The sequence below is a fragment of the Engraulis encrasicolus genome, chromosome 16 (genome assembly GCF_034702125.1).
Source record: "Engraulis encrasicolus isolate BLACKSEA-1 chromosome 16, IST_EnEncr_1.0, whole genome shotgun sequence".
NCBI lineage: Eukaryota > Metazoa > Chordata > Actinopteri > Clupeiformes > Engraulidae > Engraulis > Engraulis encrasicolus.
In genome coordinates, this window is record NC_085872.1 from 33,978,287 (window position 1) to 33,997,621 (window position 19,335).

Here is a 19,335-nt window from a genome sequence, read left to right on the forward strand (position 1 = left end):
AATTGTCTAGGCAAAGATACGTTTCCGATATGACACGTTAATACAATTAGGTGGTTAAATAATGGACAACAAGGTTTTAGAAATAATCTCTGTGTCTAACAGATAAGACATTCGGTGAATTTCAGGAGCGTTTATTGTAGCAACACATTTTCTACTGTTCCATCATTCAACATAGATTTCGCACTGATAATGTGTAATAGGCTACCTCTTTTGGCTAATAATAATATAGTAGGCCAAGCTCAGTTGAGAACAACTGTACTGTGGTAATCCACACTAAATGTAGCCCGAAAATGAGCCCAGTTAAAACAAACATATTGAGAGAAGTTAAACAAAAGGAACATAACAATAACAATATTTTAAGAGCCCCACAACTTTACAGCAAGGCCTACATTACCCTAGTCACTTCATGAAATGATTGACAATGTAATATTTTTTCATCACAGGCCGGAACTTTTATTTTATTTTATTTTTATGAAATAGGCCTACAGCCCTATTATTATCTATACTGGGACATGGAGACAAATTAACAGAAACTACATCATGCATAATTATTAAACGCACAATCTGAATCATCTAGATAGTGCCATTAGCTGTAAGCTTTTATATATTCAAGTTTACAAGAAAACATAAACCATGTCATTGATGCTAATAAAGCAAGCCCATGTGTGGGTCGGTTATAAGTTGAGGTGATTTTTGCATAAAGTACCTGTCAGTCTTAGACTACTTTTTCTCCTTTCCATCGTCTTTCATCAACCATACTGTTTTTACCATTCATCCATTCTCGCAAGTCAAGTAAAGCTTCTTTGCACAAAAATAGACCTGAAGTGTGCGAATTGTCTTCTTTTTATACAGAATTTTTTACTGAATCCTGCACCTTCTAAACAGATGAGCGGTGGCCTATCACAACTTAAGTTACCATTCATTGTAAAGCAAAAAAAAAGTGTCAGCTCTGTATTGGGAGCACATAGCAGGTCCCCTGAGACCTATGCAGTGTTTATGGACTGGCTGAGAGGGTCTGGCAAAGTCCATCATGTCTGAGCAAGATATATCCAACACGGCAACATCAGAGGGGTGATCGGATAGGGTAGCCGGGTATTTAAGTGGCGAGGGTTTTCTCTCATTGCTGGATTCCATTGCTTCTCAGATCTGAGGCACATGCCCATTTCTTTGCTCAGTTTTGAAACTTGTTCATGAAAATATGTCATGTTTGCATGCAGGAAATAACCCCTCTGTCTGAAACTCTCCTGTTTTGGTCTTTCACTTTGTTGGGGGGGGGGTCTCTGCACTGTTTGCTGCAGCCTAACCACTGTGTCGGAGTAGAACAGTAGGATTTTGGGTTTTCTATGGTAGCTAATGTAATAACCACAGCTTGCATCCATTACTCTTCACATACTGCAACTTCTGGCAAGGTTGCCTTGTCCTCAGCAAACTAACACTGTATATAGGCTAGGCCCATCATCTACGCCATGGTGTGCCTCTGACAATGAAATCACTGCATGTCTGTCACATCATCTGGCTTCTCCTGAAGATGATGCGCCAGATTTAGCAGGCGTGTGCAGGCTACAACAATACAGACAATGGTGTGTGATATAACTGTTCCGTCTAACTATCTAAATGCAGTGTTTCGGGGTGATAGCATTGCCTCTTACAATTGAATTCTTGACATTCTTGGACTTGTTTCTAATTTGGCGTCCCCAAGAGCTTCAAGCTGGACTCTTCCCTCTCCTCGTTCTCAGCACGCTGTTTGAGTTGGACTTTGCACATTTCACCTCAGCCCCATTCAAATGAAAGAATAGGGGTCATCATTATTTATAACACTGTAAACACCAATAGGAGCTCGAGAGAAAGGCAGAGTTTTGAGAAATCCGGCTATTGTCAAGAACCTGACAAAAGACATACACAAGAAAAAATCTCACTGAAATCAAACATGTTTGTTTAAACCAAAGCAATTAAGGCCACTACATGTGGTCAGCTCACAAATTCTGGTTCGGTGTCAACAGGCCACACATTTCTGTATCAGGTGATTGTCTCTGTGTGAAAGTCCTTTGAAGCAAGTATGAGTATGAGAGAACAGATTTGCTTCCTTCAGGCCGCAATGCTGAGTGAATATAAGACACTGCAGGGGCAGCATATGCACAGAGGCCTTAAGGAAGGAGAAACAGCAAAGGCTACCAATTAATCAATCAATAAATGACTCAAACTAACCTATCAATCAACCTATCAGTCAATCAATCCATCCCAGGAAAACCAGTATCTTCTAGCAATCCTCGAGCCATCTCTCCGTATCATTGTTCTCCCTTTATCTTTCTCAGTTCTGCAACTTATTACTGCTGGGTGCACTCTATATTTTTAGTTTACACTTCCTTATCCTCTTGCTGACTGCGTGGTGCACATGGGTATGATTTGCATCCTCTTAACCTCCTCCGCCTCGCTCTTTTCCCTTCCTGGCTCTCTCTGCCCCCTCTCCATCCCGCCGCCAGGGGGTAGCCCTGGGAGGCTCCAGATGAATGGTTGGGGTGAACAGCCAATGACAAGTGTCAAAAAGCATGTGCTACGGGCCAGGGCAGGCTGCGGGGCTGCGGGAGTGTGAGGTCTGTGCCGTGTCCCGGAGCCAGCCTGTCTCCCCCCCCCCTCATTTCAGCGATGGGGTTTTTCGGCCACAGCTTCTCTTTCTTGCATGCCACGCTGTGTACATTCTGTCCCCGTATTCCGATGTGTCGTTCTGATGACAATTTGTCACAGATTTGGACTACTCTTCTCAGTAAGGTTTTTTAAAATTTTATTCAAAACAAGTCAAATAGCTAGCGCTCCATGTTTTGGCCTCACTTTGATGAAAAACAAATATTTCAAGGATGCTAGTTCCCTCTGAAGTGCTGATTGCTTGTGGGGGTACTGGTTTGGATGTAAAACACACGGACGCACACACGAGAGAGAGAGAGAGAGAGAGAGAGAGAGAGAGAGAGAGAGAGAGAGAGAGAGAGAGAGAGAGAGAGAGAGAGAGAGAGAGAGAGAGAGAGAGAGAGAAACAGATGAGTGCCATCATGCATGGATATCAAGGGACAGAGAGATGAGACAGGGGGAAAGATATAGCTTTTCATTCTACTCTACAAACCCTGTGTCTGATACTGTGAATGTGGTTTAAAGAAATAAGTCATTATTTTACAAACTTGCGCAATTACAAACTTGCCTTTCATATCTAGACATAGAGATGAAATAGGACAAGCCGAACATGTTTTTTCTTTTTGAAAAGTGCTTACACATTTCCCAAACTGAAATGAAATTAAACATGTTGTGGTTGTGTGGCTGTGGTCACATTGATCATGGACAATAGCCACCAAAAACTTTTGGTTTTATAACATTTGTTGATCAATCATAAATTCACTGTGTTTGGCACAAGACGAGGCAAAAGCATGCAATTTCTATAATATAGGCTACCGTTCTCTGCACCTGCATGTGGCACATAGTTTAGATGTCAAGTGAAAACACTGTTAAAAATGTGTGCAGTGTGGTATTATTGTTTGTATTCTTTGTATTGTCAACAGTTGTCATGGGAAAAACACAAAAAAAATTCACTACAAAACTAGTCTATTTTTTCTGTCTTACTTTCAATAAAGATGATTTTTACAGACTAAGTGCATTCTCTGTTATAGTGTATGCCTTTGGTCTGGTATCTTCACATTCTGGTAGTTGGCCTATCTTTGGAAAAGCTGTGAAATGAACATTTCAAGTAGCCTACTTTCCCAGAAGTTATTTCTGTTCTCCTTTACTCAACATGTTTAATTAAATTGAGTGTTGGCCTTTGTATGTAATGTGCCAACTACATTTAAAAAAAAAAAAAAAAAAAAAAATACTGATAATTGTGTGAATATTTACCTTGTCATACGACCAACAAACACTCTTTTGCTATTTGAGCTAGGCTATAATAAAAAAAATACTGCGTAGTCACGAAAGGGAAAGAAGAACCCCATCACTGGGGACGTTTTTGGCAGAACAGCCAGATAATTTTTAATACCCTTAAGCAATAATGATGGCAATGTATATTCACTCTGTTTTCATCTCCTAAGACTCCCCCACCCTCCACCCTCCACCACCACACCACACCCTGACTCTCTCATCCATTTCCAATATCTAAGTCCAAATGTTACAAGCTATATCCCTGAACCACACACGAGCAGTCTGGGATTGATCTCTGCGCTTGTAATCAGTTCCAGAGAGTGGCACTCGCGTGCTAATTCTCACAGTAAGACATAGAGCGCCATCTGCTGGTTAAAATAGGCCAGTTACTGTAGTGCAAGTGTTGTCACAGTCAAATCCATCACATCATTCCTCTGCCCATTTTTGATTAATAATAGTTGTGAATGCAACTGATATTTTATTGATTAATGGAGCATAATGGGTTCAGCAAATCTAAATATGAATATAAATTATTTTAATAGCCAATGGCTTTTGGTTGCTGAACATTTCGCAGGGACCCCTTCTAAGATATTTTGTGGGCCCAACTCCATTAACGTGCACATTTCTATGCTGAACAGCAAACTCAGTATTTATCAACAATTATACTTAATGACCAGACATTATTTATAGCATTACGATGGCAGACTCCAGCAAGACATGTGTCAGAAGGGGGCCTCTACCAGTGCTACGCCCCTGCGGGTGGGTCTCAACACAAAGGGAGGAGTGGAAGAAGGCATGATGGTGTACTGGAGCTGTGCTTTTTCTTAATTTCTTTTTAAAAAGATTGACCTGAAGACCCTGTGCTGCAGCATTTACTGCAGGGGGGTTCTTTTCTGATTTATGCTCCCCATAAAGACCAAAACAAAGTTAATAAAGCTCCGAATGAGGGAATACAGTGTACTGTAAACATTTCATATAAAATTTTCCTAATTGTGTTTTTTATTAACTACATATTCCAGTCTTCATATCCACCTGCTTCTATTTTTTCCTGAAGTGGAAACGGTCAAAATCCAAGATGGCAGATATGCAGTTATTCTAACAATTGAACGCAATTGAAAGAAATGTGCCATAGGCCTACATGTTTTGAATTGGTGTTTTTCTATATCTCTTGGACCCCCTGAATACAAAACAATCCATTTTCCCCCTTAATATTTCGTATCAAATCCAAGGAATTGCTGAAACATATGGCAAAAATGGCATATTTGGTGTTTTAAGGTATCTAAAGCCATAGCTTTTTCTTGTAGGCCTATTTGTAATATTCATGATGGATACAGGACTATTCAGTCAGCTATTACCTTAATGCAAAAATGATTTAATCCGTTGTAAAAATTCAACTTGACATCTAAAAAAGCATTGAACACTTCTTTATAAGACCAGCTAATGTGTCTCATCCCAAATCTGAGCTGGCCCCTCTGATAATTTGTGTTTTTTTTTAGGACCCCCTCTGAATACAAAACAATCTGTTTCCATTTTCCCTTTAGTTTTTAGAAGCAAAAAATGGCCGACATTATAGCAAAATAAGGACATTTGGGGGTTTAAGGTCTATAAAACGATTATGTTATTATGCCAAGGCCTACTGGTAATATAGGCTACTGTATTGATAGGCACATAACTGTCATTACGTCATTACATTATCACAATGTTTATGTCATCTGTTGTCAAAATTCAACATGGCGTCTAATAACCCCTGAAATAGCAAATATCCTAAATGTCATCTATACCTTAACTGACCCCTTTTCCAATTCGTTTATTTACTTGTAGGCACTTGACACATTTCTCAATAGCCTAGCAGGAGGTGCAGATAGGATTTAAGACAGAAGTGGAGACCACTGTATAATCAAGTTGCCCAAGTCTCGGAGGAAGTGCGTCTGAAATTTGGGGTGACACACTTTACATCTTGTGCGCAAATGTTGGCTTGCAATTGTGCAAAAAGCAGGCCAGTTGCCTCCAACTAAACTCTCTAGTCTACACTGATCAGGAAGTAAAAGAAAATCCCATCAATTCAGTTCATAGAACAACTACCTAAAAGAATGGGTGCTTGGTATTTGTATTTAGTACTTGAGTTCTGGGTTCAAGAGGGTTCCTCTTCTTCACTACAAATGGCTTCAGGATGACTTGCCCTGAGGCCAACCGGATGAGCCATACAAGAGACCCACAGAGATGTGATCTCAATGGACGCTACTGGTGGGTGATGCATAATGTTAGACACCATGGAGGACATAAGTATGTTGAGAGTTATATGAGGGACGTTCAAAGTGTGAGAAGCATATGGGTTGGCTTACCGAAGGCAAGGCCATATCAGGGTGTGACCCATCGCTAGAGTTGTGGATATACTCTAACGGTCATGCCAAAGACCCTAGCTCTGTGAGGAGAGAGCATGGCAAGATTGTTGGCATTGGAGTAATGCAACATCCCGGATAGAACACAAGGTTCTCTTTCAGTCGTTCATTCGGCTGCTCTCCTGCGGGTTTACTCATCCTACTGAGTACAATGCCGCATCCCAGATAGAACATACAGTAAGCAGGGCTGGACTGGGGGAGAAATAGGGCCCGGGCACTTATGACTTAAAGGGCCCCCTCATAATTAGCGGTGCAGAACTGAATCACCGGTGGGCCCCGCACCCTTGTGGGCCCCTATTTTCAGAAATATTTATTAAATTAAAAAATATATATAGCCCTATATATATTTCTGAAAATAGGGCCCCAAAAGGGTGCAAAACCCACCGGGAAATGCCCGGTATGCCAGATGGCCAGTCCAGCCCTGACAGTAAGGTTTCATAGCCTTCAGATAAGATGAGGCCGACCCTGCTCAGAAGTAAAAAAAAAAAAATAAAAATAAAACACCAAATGGAGAAAAATCTATATGAAATGTTTTGCCAGACGATGTGTGGAGCTAAAATCTTTGGGTGGAGAACATTGGATGGCATCGCCAGGCTATGGATACAAGTACAGTACAGGCCAAAAGTATGGACTCACCTTCTCATTCATGCATTCTCTTTATTTTCGTGGATTTTCATTGTGTATTTCATGCAGGGCATCAAAACTGTTTTTGAACACATGGAGAATTACGTGCTTACCAAAAAATATAATTCTAACTGTTGTCCAACAGCAGTGTCAGCTGTCTATCCACCTGACGTCAACACGGCAGAACTGATGGCCCCACACATTTCAATAAGCTTATTTTTGTCTATTTCCAAATAAAAATGCCCAGTCAGTCATGTCCTCCAATAACTCACTAGAATTGTAGAAGTAGAATTTTGAGACCTTAACCTAGTTTTAAATAATTGCCAATACAAGCATTTTATAGACATTTTCTTGATCTGATATTGAGTCACAGCCAGTTACTTGGAGAGGTCAAACCTGTGTTGGAGGGAATCTGTTGTAGGGTTTTTCACCTTTACTTTTTTTGTCACTGTTTCACCTAGATAACCAGCTATGCTGTCCAAGTGACTCATTATCAGATCAAGAAAATCTCTCTTGTATTGCTTGTATCAATTAAAACGGACTCGACTGACTGGGTATTTTTACTTGAAAATAGACAGAAAAATAAGCTTGTTGAAACATATGAGGCCCTCAGTTTTGCTGTGTTGACGTCACTGTTTGGCATTTTTTGATATTTTTTAAATAATTGTTATTATTTTTTATATTTTTTCATTCAACATTGAAGTCCTCCAATAACTCACTAGAATTGTAGAACTAGAATTTTGAGACCTAAAACCTAATTTTAAACACTTGCCAGTACAAGCATTTCACAGACATTTTCTTGATCTGATATTGAGTCATAGCCAGTTAATTGGAGAGGTCAAACCTGTGTTGGAGGGAATATCTGGCAGGGTTTTTCACTTTTACTTTTACTTTTTTGTCACTGTTTCAACCAGCTATGCTGTCCAAGCGACTCATTATCATATCAAGAAAATCTCTCTTGTATTGCTTGTATCAATTAAAAATGACTGACTGGGTATTTTTACTTGAAATTAGACAGAAAAATAAGCTTGTTGAAACATGTGAGGCCCTCAGTTTTGCTGTGTTGACGTCACTTTGGCATTTTTTGATATTTTTAAAATAATTGTTTTTATTTTTTATATATTTTCATTTTTTTGTTACGCGAAACATTATACATGTGTTCATTCACAGTTTTGATGCCCTCCCTGAAAATGTACTAAGTTCTGTAAATAGCCACAAGAGATAGAGAATTAATTAAATGAGAAGGTGAGTCCTTTTGGCCTGTACTGTATGTGTTTGAGTAAAACAAACATTATTGTTTCATTCTGAATTTCGAATGACAATACCCATTTGCACCGACAGGCAGCAATGCCCAGCTACCTGTATAATCCTCATTTGGAGCATTTATGTTCTTAAATTACAAATGGTCTAAAGAACACAAAAGATGCAATGTTTTCGGACCTAAAAAAGGTAAATAAAACAAGATGATATTCACTTTAAAACAACATAAAAGTAATGTTTTAACTTAGGAAGAGTTCAAAAATCAATATTTGGTGGAATAACCCTGTTTTTTCACAGCTTTCATGCGGCATGCTCTCCACCTTTACATTGTTCTTGGACGACTTAATTTTCCTCCCTGTGCAAAAAGTCAAGTTGCTGAGTTTTATTTGATGGCTTGCGACCATTCCTCTTCCACTTGCTCTCATTTCAAAAGTTTTCAACGGCAGGCATGGAGATTGAGCTAGCCATCACAGGGTCTTCATCTGGTCCTCCATCCTCACACTAATTAATAAAGCTGCATGGCTTGGAGTATATTGTCCTGCTGAAACTGCTGAGACAGCCCTCAGGGTTGGGGGACGATGTCAGAGTAAAGGGAAGCCAGTTTTATTCCAACTTTGTATGTGGCTTCAGTAACAGACCTTTCCCAAAGATGAAGCTGACCGATTTCAGCCTTGCTGAAGCATTCTCAGATCATCACTTATTCTCTACCAAATTGCACAGCAGGTACAAGAGACACTGAGGTTTGTAGATCTCTCCAGGTATCTACAGTAGCTAACCATTGGATGACCAGGTGTTGGATTTGATGTAAAATTTGGCCCAAGGATTGGTGATCTGAGGGTGCTTCAGCAAAGCTTGAATTGAGCAGATTCATCTCTTCGAACGTCGCATCCCTGAAGCCACATACAAAGTTATCTTGGGCTTTACTTCTGTTCTGACAATGCCCCTGAACACTGAGGACTGTTTTTTTTAGAGAGAGAGAGAATAACAATGCTCCAGCCACTCAGCTTGGCCAATGAAGCTGTGGATGGAGGACCACCAGATCAATATCCTGACACGGCCAGCCCAAACTGCGGGCCCTAACCCCTTGAAAACCTCTGGAATGTGATCAAGAGGAAACTGGATGGTCACAACAAGCCATCAACCCAAACTCAGCAACTTGAATTCTTGCACCAGGCCTGGATAAAAGTCATCCAAGAAAAATATGAAAAACATACCAAAACGCATGAAAGCTGTGACTAAAAATCAGGCTTATTGCACCAAATATTGATTACTGAATTCTTCCTATGTTAATAGATCACTATTTTGTTGTTTTTAAGTTAATATCATCTTGTTTTCTTTGCCTTTTTTGAAGTCTGGAAACATTGCACATTATGTGATTTTGAATAAATGCCCTAAATGACAAATAAATGCTGTAAATGACAATATTTTCTTTTGAAATTCATAAGAAATTTAGTCTGTAGTTTATAGAATAAAATACTAATGCTTGAAAAAGGTAACAATAGCAAGACACTCTCCTCTATCGTTAAACTTTGACTTTTTTCGCACACCTCAGCTGGCAGGTGCGTCGGAGATGGCCCATGGGTCACTCAGCAAACAACTTAAAGAAACTCCCGCACACTGACCATTTCGCTGTTCTTTCTTTAATAAACGACGTTTCGGTACTATACCTTCATCAAGAACTCTCCTCTATCAAAAATAAAAAAAACCTTTTATTACATGGCTTGGTTACAGAAACCTTTAAAAAACTCCAACATGTTTCGGTCCTCTAGCCTTCCTCAGGGAGTCAGACAGTTCTCAAACAGAAGAAAGAGGTTTTTTAAAAGTAGGTTAAGGGGGTGGCGCTGTGGCGCAGCGTGCTAAGCCCCCCACATTTGGGCTTGCATGCCCACCCATGGGGAGTCCGGCCGGGGTCATTTCCCAATCTTCCCCTGTCTCTCTGTCCCATTCGCTTCCTGTCACCATCTTCGACTGTCCTGTCAAAATAAAGGCATAAAAGCCCCTAAAAAAATATTTTAAAAAAAAAAAAAAAAACGTTAACCTATGAGAAACCTCGACATTGCAGGTGAGGTGAGCTGCTCAGGTAAAAGGTGTCATATATAAAACCTCCAGCAGGTGTCCTCCTTACTAATCTCAATGGGAAATAAAATCATTGGCTAATTCAGAGTATCCCGTGTTGAAGTTAATAAGCATTGTGTGCAGCAACTTCAGAAAAAAATGAAACTGGAATAACAAAGGAAGAGAAAAAGGTATATAAAAATAGTAGAGAAAGGCTCCCACATCGAAATAAAATCAGAGAAACACACTGAAATCAAGGTCCTCATTCAGTTCTAGATATTTTGTGGCTTGTAATTTATAAATCCAAAATGTCTCCCTCTGGTTCAGCTGTCTATGTGGGATATGATCAATAATAGTGTTTGCTTTACTTTAACACATACCCATCCACAGTAAAATCAGAAAAACTGAACATTTCGAAGTGGTCTCTCAATTTTTTCAGTGGTGGTATTTTACATGTCTTAAGGCAAAAGAAACTCTGAAGTGTTCAAGTTAAATAGTTAGACATAATGAACCTAATAGGCCTACATAGGCCTATGTGGTATTTTCGCATTTGTCTTAAACTGAAAACAGGTCACGCTGACATAAGAAAATAAATTGGTATAATGTATTACTAGGATTCATAAAGGAGCATCACATGGGGGCCCGTGAAATAAGCACACTTTCAAGTGAAGACCTTAGAATTAATGCCAGTCTGTTTGCCCCATTGTTTGTTTAACAAAATTCAAACCATCAAAAGACATACTCTAGTAGCCCCAATAAAGTCTTCCAACATTTAAAAGTAGCTCTGGTCCTAAGGAGACAGTTTATAAGTACCACGGTCACCAGGGCTTGACATTAACTTTTTCGCTTGCCGGCCACTGTGGCTAGTAGTTTTCCAGAGTCACTAGCCATCCAGCTATTCTACTAGCCACAATTATTTTATCATGACACTGTACATTTAATCTCAAAAGATGAGGTGCAACAAGATGAGTGCATGGGTTTCTACATGGAAATAAAACCAACAAATAGAAGAGATTTTCCTTGAACTTACCATTAATTGATACTCTAGGGGCAAAGTGCAGAATATACTGTATGCTATTCTGATATGTCATACCATAGAATAAGCTACCTGCCAAATTGGCTAGTGACACTGAAATTGTTACCAGACACAGACAAGTTTTACCAGCATTTGGCCGGTTGGCAGGTGCCAGTGTCAAGCCCTGACGGTCACCACTGTCAAAACCAGCAGCCAAAGCAATGGAGCCAAAGCAATGGAGCCATGGGCTTGATGTAGTGTCCACACATGACACTAGAGGGCAACCTATACCATCGGAAAAACATGGGTCCTTTTGAATGGAAGTGAAACGCGTAGGCATTGTAGCCAAATAAAAAGTAAAAATTGTAACCTTGACTGCCTCAGAATTTCTCTACCTGGACCATGGAACACAGTACATTGTGGAATTGTGTCCATAAGAGGAACTTTCCAAAACATCCTTTTTTTGTCCAGTAGGGCAAAAGGGCAGGTGCTTTAGCACCATCACGTCCCTATCTGTGCACACCTATGTGCAGGGAAACCTAGAGGGGGGGACACAGGGGTCATTTGTCCCGGGCCCAGGAAGAGAGGGGGCCCAGAATTGGATCCTCATTACATAATTGTATGTATTAGGTTTGGGGCCCTTTCAGATGCCTTTTCCTGGGCCCAGCCAAATCTGTCAGCAGCCCTGCCTACAGTGTGTGTGTGTGTGTGTGTGTGTGTGTGTGTGTGTGTGTGTGTGTGTGTGTGTGTGTGTGTGTGTGTGTGTGTGTGTGTGTGTGTGTGTGTGTGTGTGTGTGTATGTGTGTGTGTGTGTGTGTGTGTAAAGAGATTTGATGGTGACAGTTGCGTTCATATAAGGAAAATGAGATTTTTTTTCTTGTCACATGGGAGAGACATCTTGCTACAAAATATCTGGGGCTCTGACGCAGTTCACAGCATACTTGTGAGCTTGGTGAGAGTGGGCAACAGGAATCCCAGAAGACGCCAGCGTAAAACGTGTCACCATCTGCGTCAGATGGCAGGTTTCTTCCCGAGCATCACGCAAACACTTCCCCTATGTGGGAATGTACATCCATTTCTGTTGCAGGGTGTAACACGTCGCCTAAGAATTTCGAGTCGTGGACATGGTGGCTTCCATTTTACTATACAATATTGTTCACCTCTCGTTATGTGCTCAGTATCGTCTACGCTATCTGGCGTTAATGGTGTGCATTTCATTTTAATATACTGTAAGTGTGAAAAATCTCCATCAGGCCTTGTCTGTTCACTTTGCCCTGTGTGGTTATATTTTATTTCCCCATGTTTTTTTTGTTGATTTTTTTCAGGATAAAATCTCAGGACGGATCCAAGCTTTAATTCCCCTCGAAAAATGAGATGTAATGTATACATACACGTACGACTGTGTATGTAAATCAGTCACTGATGAATGCCTTCTCTAACCAGGTGGAAAGGAGTACTCCCCCTCATGACCAACCGCGGTATCCATCACCTTGCTGTGTGTGTGTGTGTGTGTGTGTGTGTGTGTGTGTGTGTGTGTGTGTGTGTGTGTGTGTGTGTGTGTGTGTGTGTGTGTGTGTGTGTGTGTGTGTGTGTGTGTGTGTGCGTGCGTGCATGCGTATCCGTACATGTGTTGGGGGTGTTTTTTGGTTGAATCACTTCCGATTGCTCATCAGCAAGTGGGAGGTAGCAGGGTAGTTGTTGGGAGGTGCTAGGAGAGGAATGGTGTCTAGCCAGGCATATGGCACAGCAGATATAGGCTTCTATTGGTATGCCCATATGTGGAACTGGCACAAAGGTGAGACAGATATAATAACTATTGAAATGGACAAGGGTCAGTGACAAATAAGAAGTGTTGGGAGTAACTCATTACAAAAGAAATTCATTACTGTAATAGATTACTTTTTGCTGTAATGCAATAGATTTTAACGTAAAGAAGCTATTCCTGAACTTGCTTTTTAAAGGGATATGCCACTATTTTGGGGCTTAATACAGTTAAAATCGTTGGTTGGGGTTTATAAAGGTGGTAAAGTGTCTTATTTTTAATTGTAAGCGTTGTCTTGCTTTAAGACAAGTTAAAAGAGGGAATATGTCGCTAAGCTAGTGAAAGTCAATGGATCCTTGTAGCATGCTACACGGGTCCATTGACTTTCACTAGCTTAGCGACATGCTCCCTCTTTTAACTTGTCTTAAAGCAAGACAACGGCTTACATGAAAAATAAGACACTTTACCACCTTTATAAACCCTGACCAACGATTTTAACTGTATTAAGCCCCAAAATAGTGGCATACGCCTTTAATATGCATGCTGCCGAAACACTTCCTGGATGGGAGGTGACAGAATCATGACTCATGAGTTGGATTTACACTGTAAATGTCTAGATCCATCCAACAAAACGGCTTCTCAAATGTCCATTGCTCCACATTGACAATTTAGGAGCACAAGTGACTAAATTCTTCAAATTACTGTGAAAATGATATTCCATTTCTTGTAGTCATTGTTAAACAAGACAAATGTAGGATTATGCAAAACTAATCTACAGCATGCTTTGTTAAGAACTGACCCTGTTTTGATATGGTTGAAATTTGCAGTGCAAAGTTTTCACCGGGACACCACATTGACATTTTACCATTATACCCTCATTATTCCATCAAAGTTGATCAAATCAAAATAAATTATTAAAAAGATATTATTATTATTTTGTTGGTGGGGCAGCGGACATAAGTGGGGGGCATGTTTTTGATTACCTGAATTGCCTTCCTTATGATGGGATTGGAAATGTAATATGACAACAGGCTCAAAAGTTTATATCATGGCCCTGCCGTGGCCTAACGGTAGGGCACTGGGTTGCAACGTTGGCGACCCGGGTTCAATTCCAGCTCGGGTCATTTGCCGATCCTTCCCAGTCTCTCTCTCCCTACTCGTTTCCTTTCTCTAAAAAGCCCTAAAAAGGTCCTCCACACCGAAAGAATGATGAATTGTGTATTCCGTTTCCGAGCAACCCCGTTGTTGTGTGCAAGGTCCTTGAACTACTCAAGGTCAAACACAATTCTGAGCGAAGGGGGCAGAGTGAAAAGTGCCATCGAAACAGCAGTGGTCAGGTAAATACCGGAATCTAGCAACTGTGACACTGAGAGACAGTGACGTAAATCAGTGCAATCCATTTAAATTTCACAGACAGCAGGCCTTCAGTTGTCGAAGGTTAATAAATGTAAATGTCCACTTATTAAAGCTCATGTTAAAAGGTTAAAACACACAATGGTCCTTCTCGGAAGAGGGCACCATCAGCATGAAAGAGATAGATGAGAGGAATAAATATTAATCAGCCAGACAGGATGTAGCTTACCGTATCGTATGTGGCCTACCATGCAATGGCCTTTCTCTCCCCGTGTCTCTGTCCCCCTTTATGGACATCATCTAATAAGAGAGCAAAACAATAGCGTTCATTTCACCCCAGTGCTGAATGAATCCCTGTCCAATAGCGATTTATAGCAAAACCAAAATATCATAAATGCCCCTAACTAAAATAAGCAGGTGTCAGTGATGAAGTACTTATAGTTTTTCTGTCTGTAAGCAGGAAGGTCTTCTGTGCCATCAGTGACTTATCAATGGAGCTGTTCTGTAATGTTTGTATTCACTTGAAAACCCTCATTCATTCATTTATTCATTCATTCATAATATTTCTACAAACTAAATGCTGTTTGTAGATTTTAAGTTGAATTCAATTGATGCTACAACATTATTTTGGTTTTGCTTAATAAATCATGAACTAGAAAATAACACAGAGCCGCAAATAATTTCCGAGAATGTGTACAACAAATCTGATTGACTGATGGGAACAGAGGGAATCTTCTCGCATGTCTGTCCAAGGGCATGGACCCTTCACTTGTTTACCACCACACATGCTTAAAGTGATACTGTCCCATTTTGGAAATAAGCCTATTTGACAATACCCCTTGAGTTAATAATAGGGTTTTACCATTCTCCTGTATTTTCAACTGTTCTCTGGGTATGGCAGTGCAGATTTTACCTTCATGCTAGCAGTTAACATTGAGACTCAATGTTAACTGCTAGCTTGGAGGTAAAATTTGCACTGCCATAGCTACAAAACAGCTGAAAGTACAGGAAAGCAGTAAAATCCTATTATTTAACTCAAGGGGAGGTGTCAAATAAGCTTATTTCCAAAAATGGGACAGTATCACTTTAACACCATTTAAAGCCAATTTGTTTATCTTGGTCTCATCAGACCACACGACATGGTTCCAGTGATCCATATCCTTGGTCTGTTCATCTCTCTTGAGACCAAGATTAAAAAAAAAACTTTAGATGGCGTCAAGGATGTGTGGTGGTAAACAAGTGAGTTTTACAAAAAAAAGTGCATCATCTGGCTAGTCTACCATGGTTGTGGGACTGACATCGTTTGGGGATGTATGAATGCCGATAACATTGGAAATCTGAATTACACCTAAAGAAGCATGCATGCCAACATGCACTGTGACTACTGAAGCAGATCATGATGCTCTCTGTAGGATTTCATTCAAAACTCACACCCATCTATTTTAGCAAGGTGCAGACTCAAAATGTAAAATTTCAATGTAAAGAAAGGTTGAAATATACACCGATGGCCTCCCTTTTAATCCCTTTTCATTTCGAAATGAAGAAAATAATGTAGTTGCTGCCAAAGGTGGTTCTACAAAGTATTAAGCAAAGGCTGTGAATACTTATATTTAATGAATACTTAATTTTAATAAATTTTCAAACACTCTCAAGAACTCTTTGTTTCACATGGTCATAATGGGGTATTTATGTTACGGACGGACGGACGGACGGACGGATGGATGGACGCATGGATGGATCAGCTGTTCTTGTTTGTTGACCTGGTGTCCCACACTTCACTCTTCAATATACCCGTAGATACCCATGCTACGTTTTGGTGTTAACTCACCAGTTTAATTCTAACTCACCAGAAATAAAACCCCATTCATTTTCAATGGGGTTTCATTTCTGGTGATTTAGAATTAAACTGGTGAGTTAGCGACAAAACGTGGCATGGAAATCTACAGGGTATATTGAAGAGTGAAGTGTGGGACACCAGGTCAGCAAACAAGAACAGCTGACAGCAAAGCATCAAGGATATCTGGCCTTTCATTACTCCCATGCACTGTTTCTGCCATTGACTTCAATGTTAAACGCATCATGGCCGTTATTAAGACAGAGAGAGTCCTAACCAAGTATTGAACATTGCATGTTATGTAGAAAGTACCACATTTCAACTGATTTGATGTGCACTGATGTGAAACGAATTTTGATGAAGAAAATTGTGATTTTATTACAATATTGTAATGATGCAAATTCCCCAATTCATGAGTTTTTTGAGCTGAAAGACCAAAATATGTAAAAATAAACAATTTAATAATTGGAATAGTTAAAAAACTGGGGCATGAATCTATAATCCATGACAGTTTAACATTATTGATGGAATTATGGAAATAAATCAACTTTTTCACGCTATTCTAATAAAGTGGCCTGGAGCTGTAAGGGAAACACTGAGCCCATTTATATGCACACCAATAAACCGTTTATAATCAGGTTTCAGGTTACCTGTTTATTCAAGTGCTCATATAAACAGAGTTTATAATAATCGGTTTATTGCAGTAATCAGTTCATGAGAAATCTGATTCACACAGGTAGGTTTTTGGCTTACAAACTGATTTCTCAAAAAACACCTTAAATAGGTTATTCTTGGGTTACTATTATTTACTCACTATTTTAGAATAGAAAGTAGTCAATCACAAGCTTTGAATTCCTGGTTAGTGTCACAAACGTGGGTGGAACACATGCAACTGCAATTGTAAACAGCAATTAACAGTTTACATTACCACAATAATCAGGTTATTGGAATAAACAGGTTATTGGAGTAAACAGCCTCAATGTTATGCACTATAGTGAGCCTTGTGCTCCCTGATGTCATGTGCCAGCTTATCATTCATGCTATGAAATGGAAGCACCTTTTCCTCTCTGAAAAGAAACTGAAATAGTCCCTGACCTGCTAATGAACACAGCATATGTGAACAGACTACAGTATTAGTATTGTAATAGTATTTTTTTCCAAAAATTCATCAGATATTTTTAACTCGCTTGTTGAAATGAAAAAGTGTTGAACGTTGGTCCCCTTCAAAGGGTTGGCCTCCAAAATGTAATCAGTGCATGTTCTCATTATGGAACATTACCACACAAGATTTGGGCCAAATTTGTCCACCCACTCAAAAGCTATTGTGCATGACCATGCCGTGGCTTAACGGTGGGGCACTCGTCTGCTGCGCGGCCGACCCGAGTTCAATTGCGGCCCGGGTCCTTTGCCGACCCTTCCTCGTCTCCCTCTCTCCCAGACGTTTCCTGTGTCTCTCTCAAAACCGTCCTTTCACTACTAAAGTGTAAAAGTGAAAAGTGTCAAATGTAAAAGACCAATCAGATATTGTGCAAACAAAAAGTCTTTGACCAACAGACAAGGACTTACGGACCCACAGACTACGTAACGCATGGCAGGAACAACCAGAGAACAGCATGCCTCTGGTCAGGTACCTTCAGTGAGTAGAGGCATAGTACACATTTCCATCTAAGAGTATTCTTAATAATTGGAGACATCAATAGTGCAGAGGGACTGTCTGGCATTTATGGTGGCAGATGATCCCAGTGAAGACACTAGAGACCTCATTCATCGTCAAATGCATGCGTCTGTGTCAGTGCACATGTGCGCATGTGTGACAGAAAGCAGGGGACTGAGTGAGAAAGGAGAGAGGAAAAGACATGACATGGCCTAAAGGATTTAAAGGTCAGTCACGTCATGGAGACACCTTGTAATTTGGGATTAATCACTGGAGCTGTTTGCTTGCCTGAAATCCTGCTCTCACTTACTGGTCTATGCCCACCATCATTTCCTTTTCATCAAGATGCAGTGCCAGTTCATCATTTACTCCTGTGCTCCTTTAGCTGAAGGCACGCTTGGTATTTTCCATGACACACATGCTAGAAAGAGCCAGTCTGAATGGGGCAGACAGTTCATTGCTTACAAGACATCTGAGAGACAGCTGAATGGGAACAGGATTTCATTCACAGAAAAAAATGTGACCAGCATAATGCTGACCTTGCCTGTAGGGAGATTGTTTTTTTTTGCCCTTCTAACACAGCTTTCTTCTCATATTCAGAACAAATACACAGGCTATTTTTAGTGGGTTTTGTGTTTCTAACAAATATTCAAAACATTCTGTTTTACTTTAGAAGCCCTTAAACAGCGAAAGTCCATAAATAGGAAAGGCACAGCTACCTCACCACATTAGGAGGGCTGCCAAACTGGAGGGAGAGGCAGTCACACAGTGTTCTATTCTAACGGGAAGTCGGCCGCAGACATAAGGCATTCCAGGCCAAACTGCTGAGTTTCCTCTTGTCTAATATTGTAAAAGTGAACTATGATGTAATGTGGGAAGTTCAAGTAGACTTCGGGCCCAGCCCACAAGTCCAGCCCATCCCAATGGTGATACAAAAACGCCTTTCAACTACTGACATGACAGAAATAACAGCTGCAGAACACTAGGAGAAGACTCCTAAATGCCTGAATAGGACAGTAATGTCTAGCCTATTCATTGTGCTTAGATTTTTTTTTTAAAATGTCAATGACAAAGGCGCATCAACAATCACAACTGATTGTTAAATAACCTGAGATGACCACTTTGAAGTTTATTAATTGTAGGCATACAAAAAAAATGTGCAAATTGGAATGGCTGTGAACCCAACATGAATGGCAAAGAGATTACTGTATTCCACAGCAATGTCAGGATTTGGGAAACTCACTCACTGCTTTTTAAAAATCAAAATTTCCTCCAATACAACAATTTCATTCAGTCCAATTTTTCCAGACAGAACCAAGGCCAGTAACCATACTGTACAATTGAAGACGATCCTGCCTTTATGTCCACAAAACAACCAACCAAAGGCAGTGTTTTTCAGGCAAAGGCTGAATAGAGCGACGCAACATAGATAAAGGGGGGCAAGTTCGAGGCCGATTAGTCACCAGGGCAATTTCAGTGCCAAAG

At 40.2% G+C, this 19,335-nt stretch overlaps 1 long non-coding RNA gene across 2 annotated transcripts in view; it reads right to left on the reverse strand.

The window, feature by feature from the left end:
- Positions 1 to 9,809: 9,809 nt before the first annotated feature.
- The window catches only part of LOC134466526 (uncharacterized), a 31,994-nt gene continuing 22,468 nt past the window's right edge, over positions 9,810 to 19,335 (reverse strand). For both annotated transcript variants that reach the window (XR_010038325.1, XR_010038324.1), the window contains exons 2-3: positions 14,592 to 14,662; positions 9,810 to 10,176 (exon numbers count right to left, since the gene is read on the reverse strand). This is a non-coding gene — a long non-coding RNA (uncharacterized LOC134466526). The remainder of the gene's footprint in view (positions 10,177 to 14,591; positions 14,663 to 19,335) is intronic.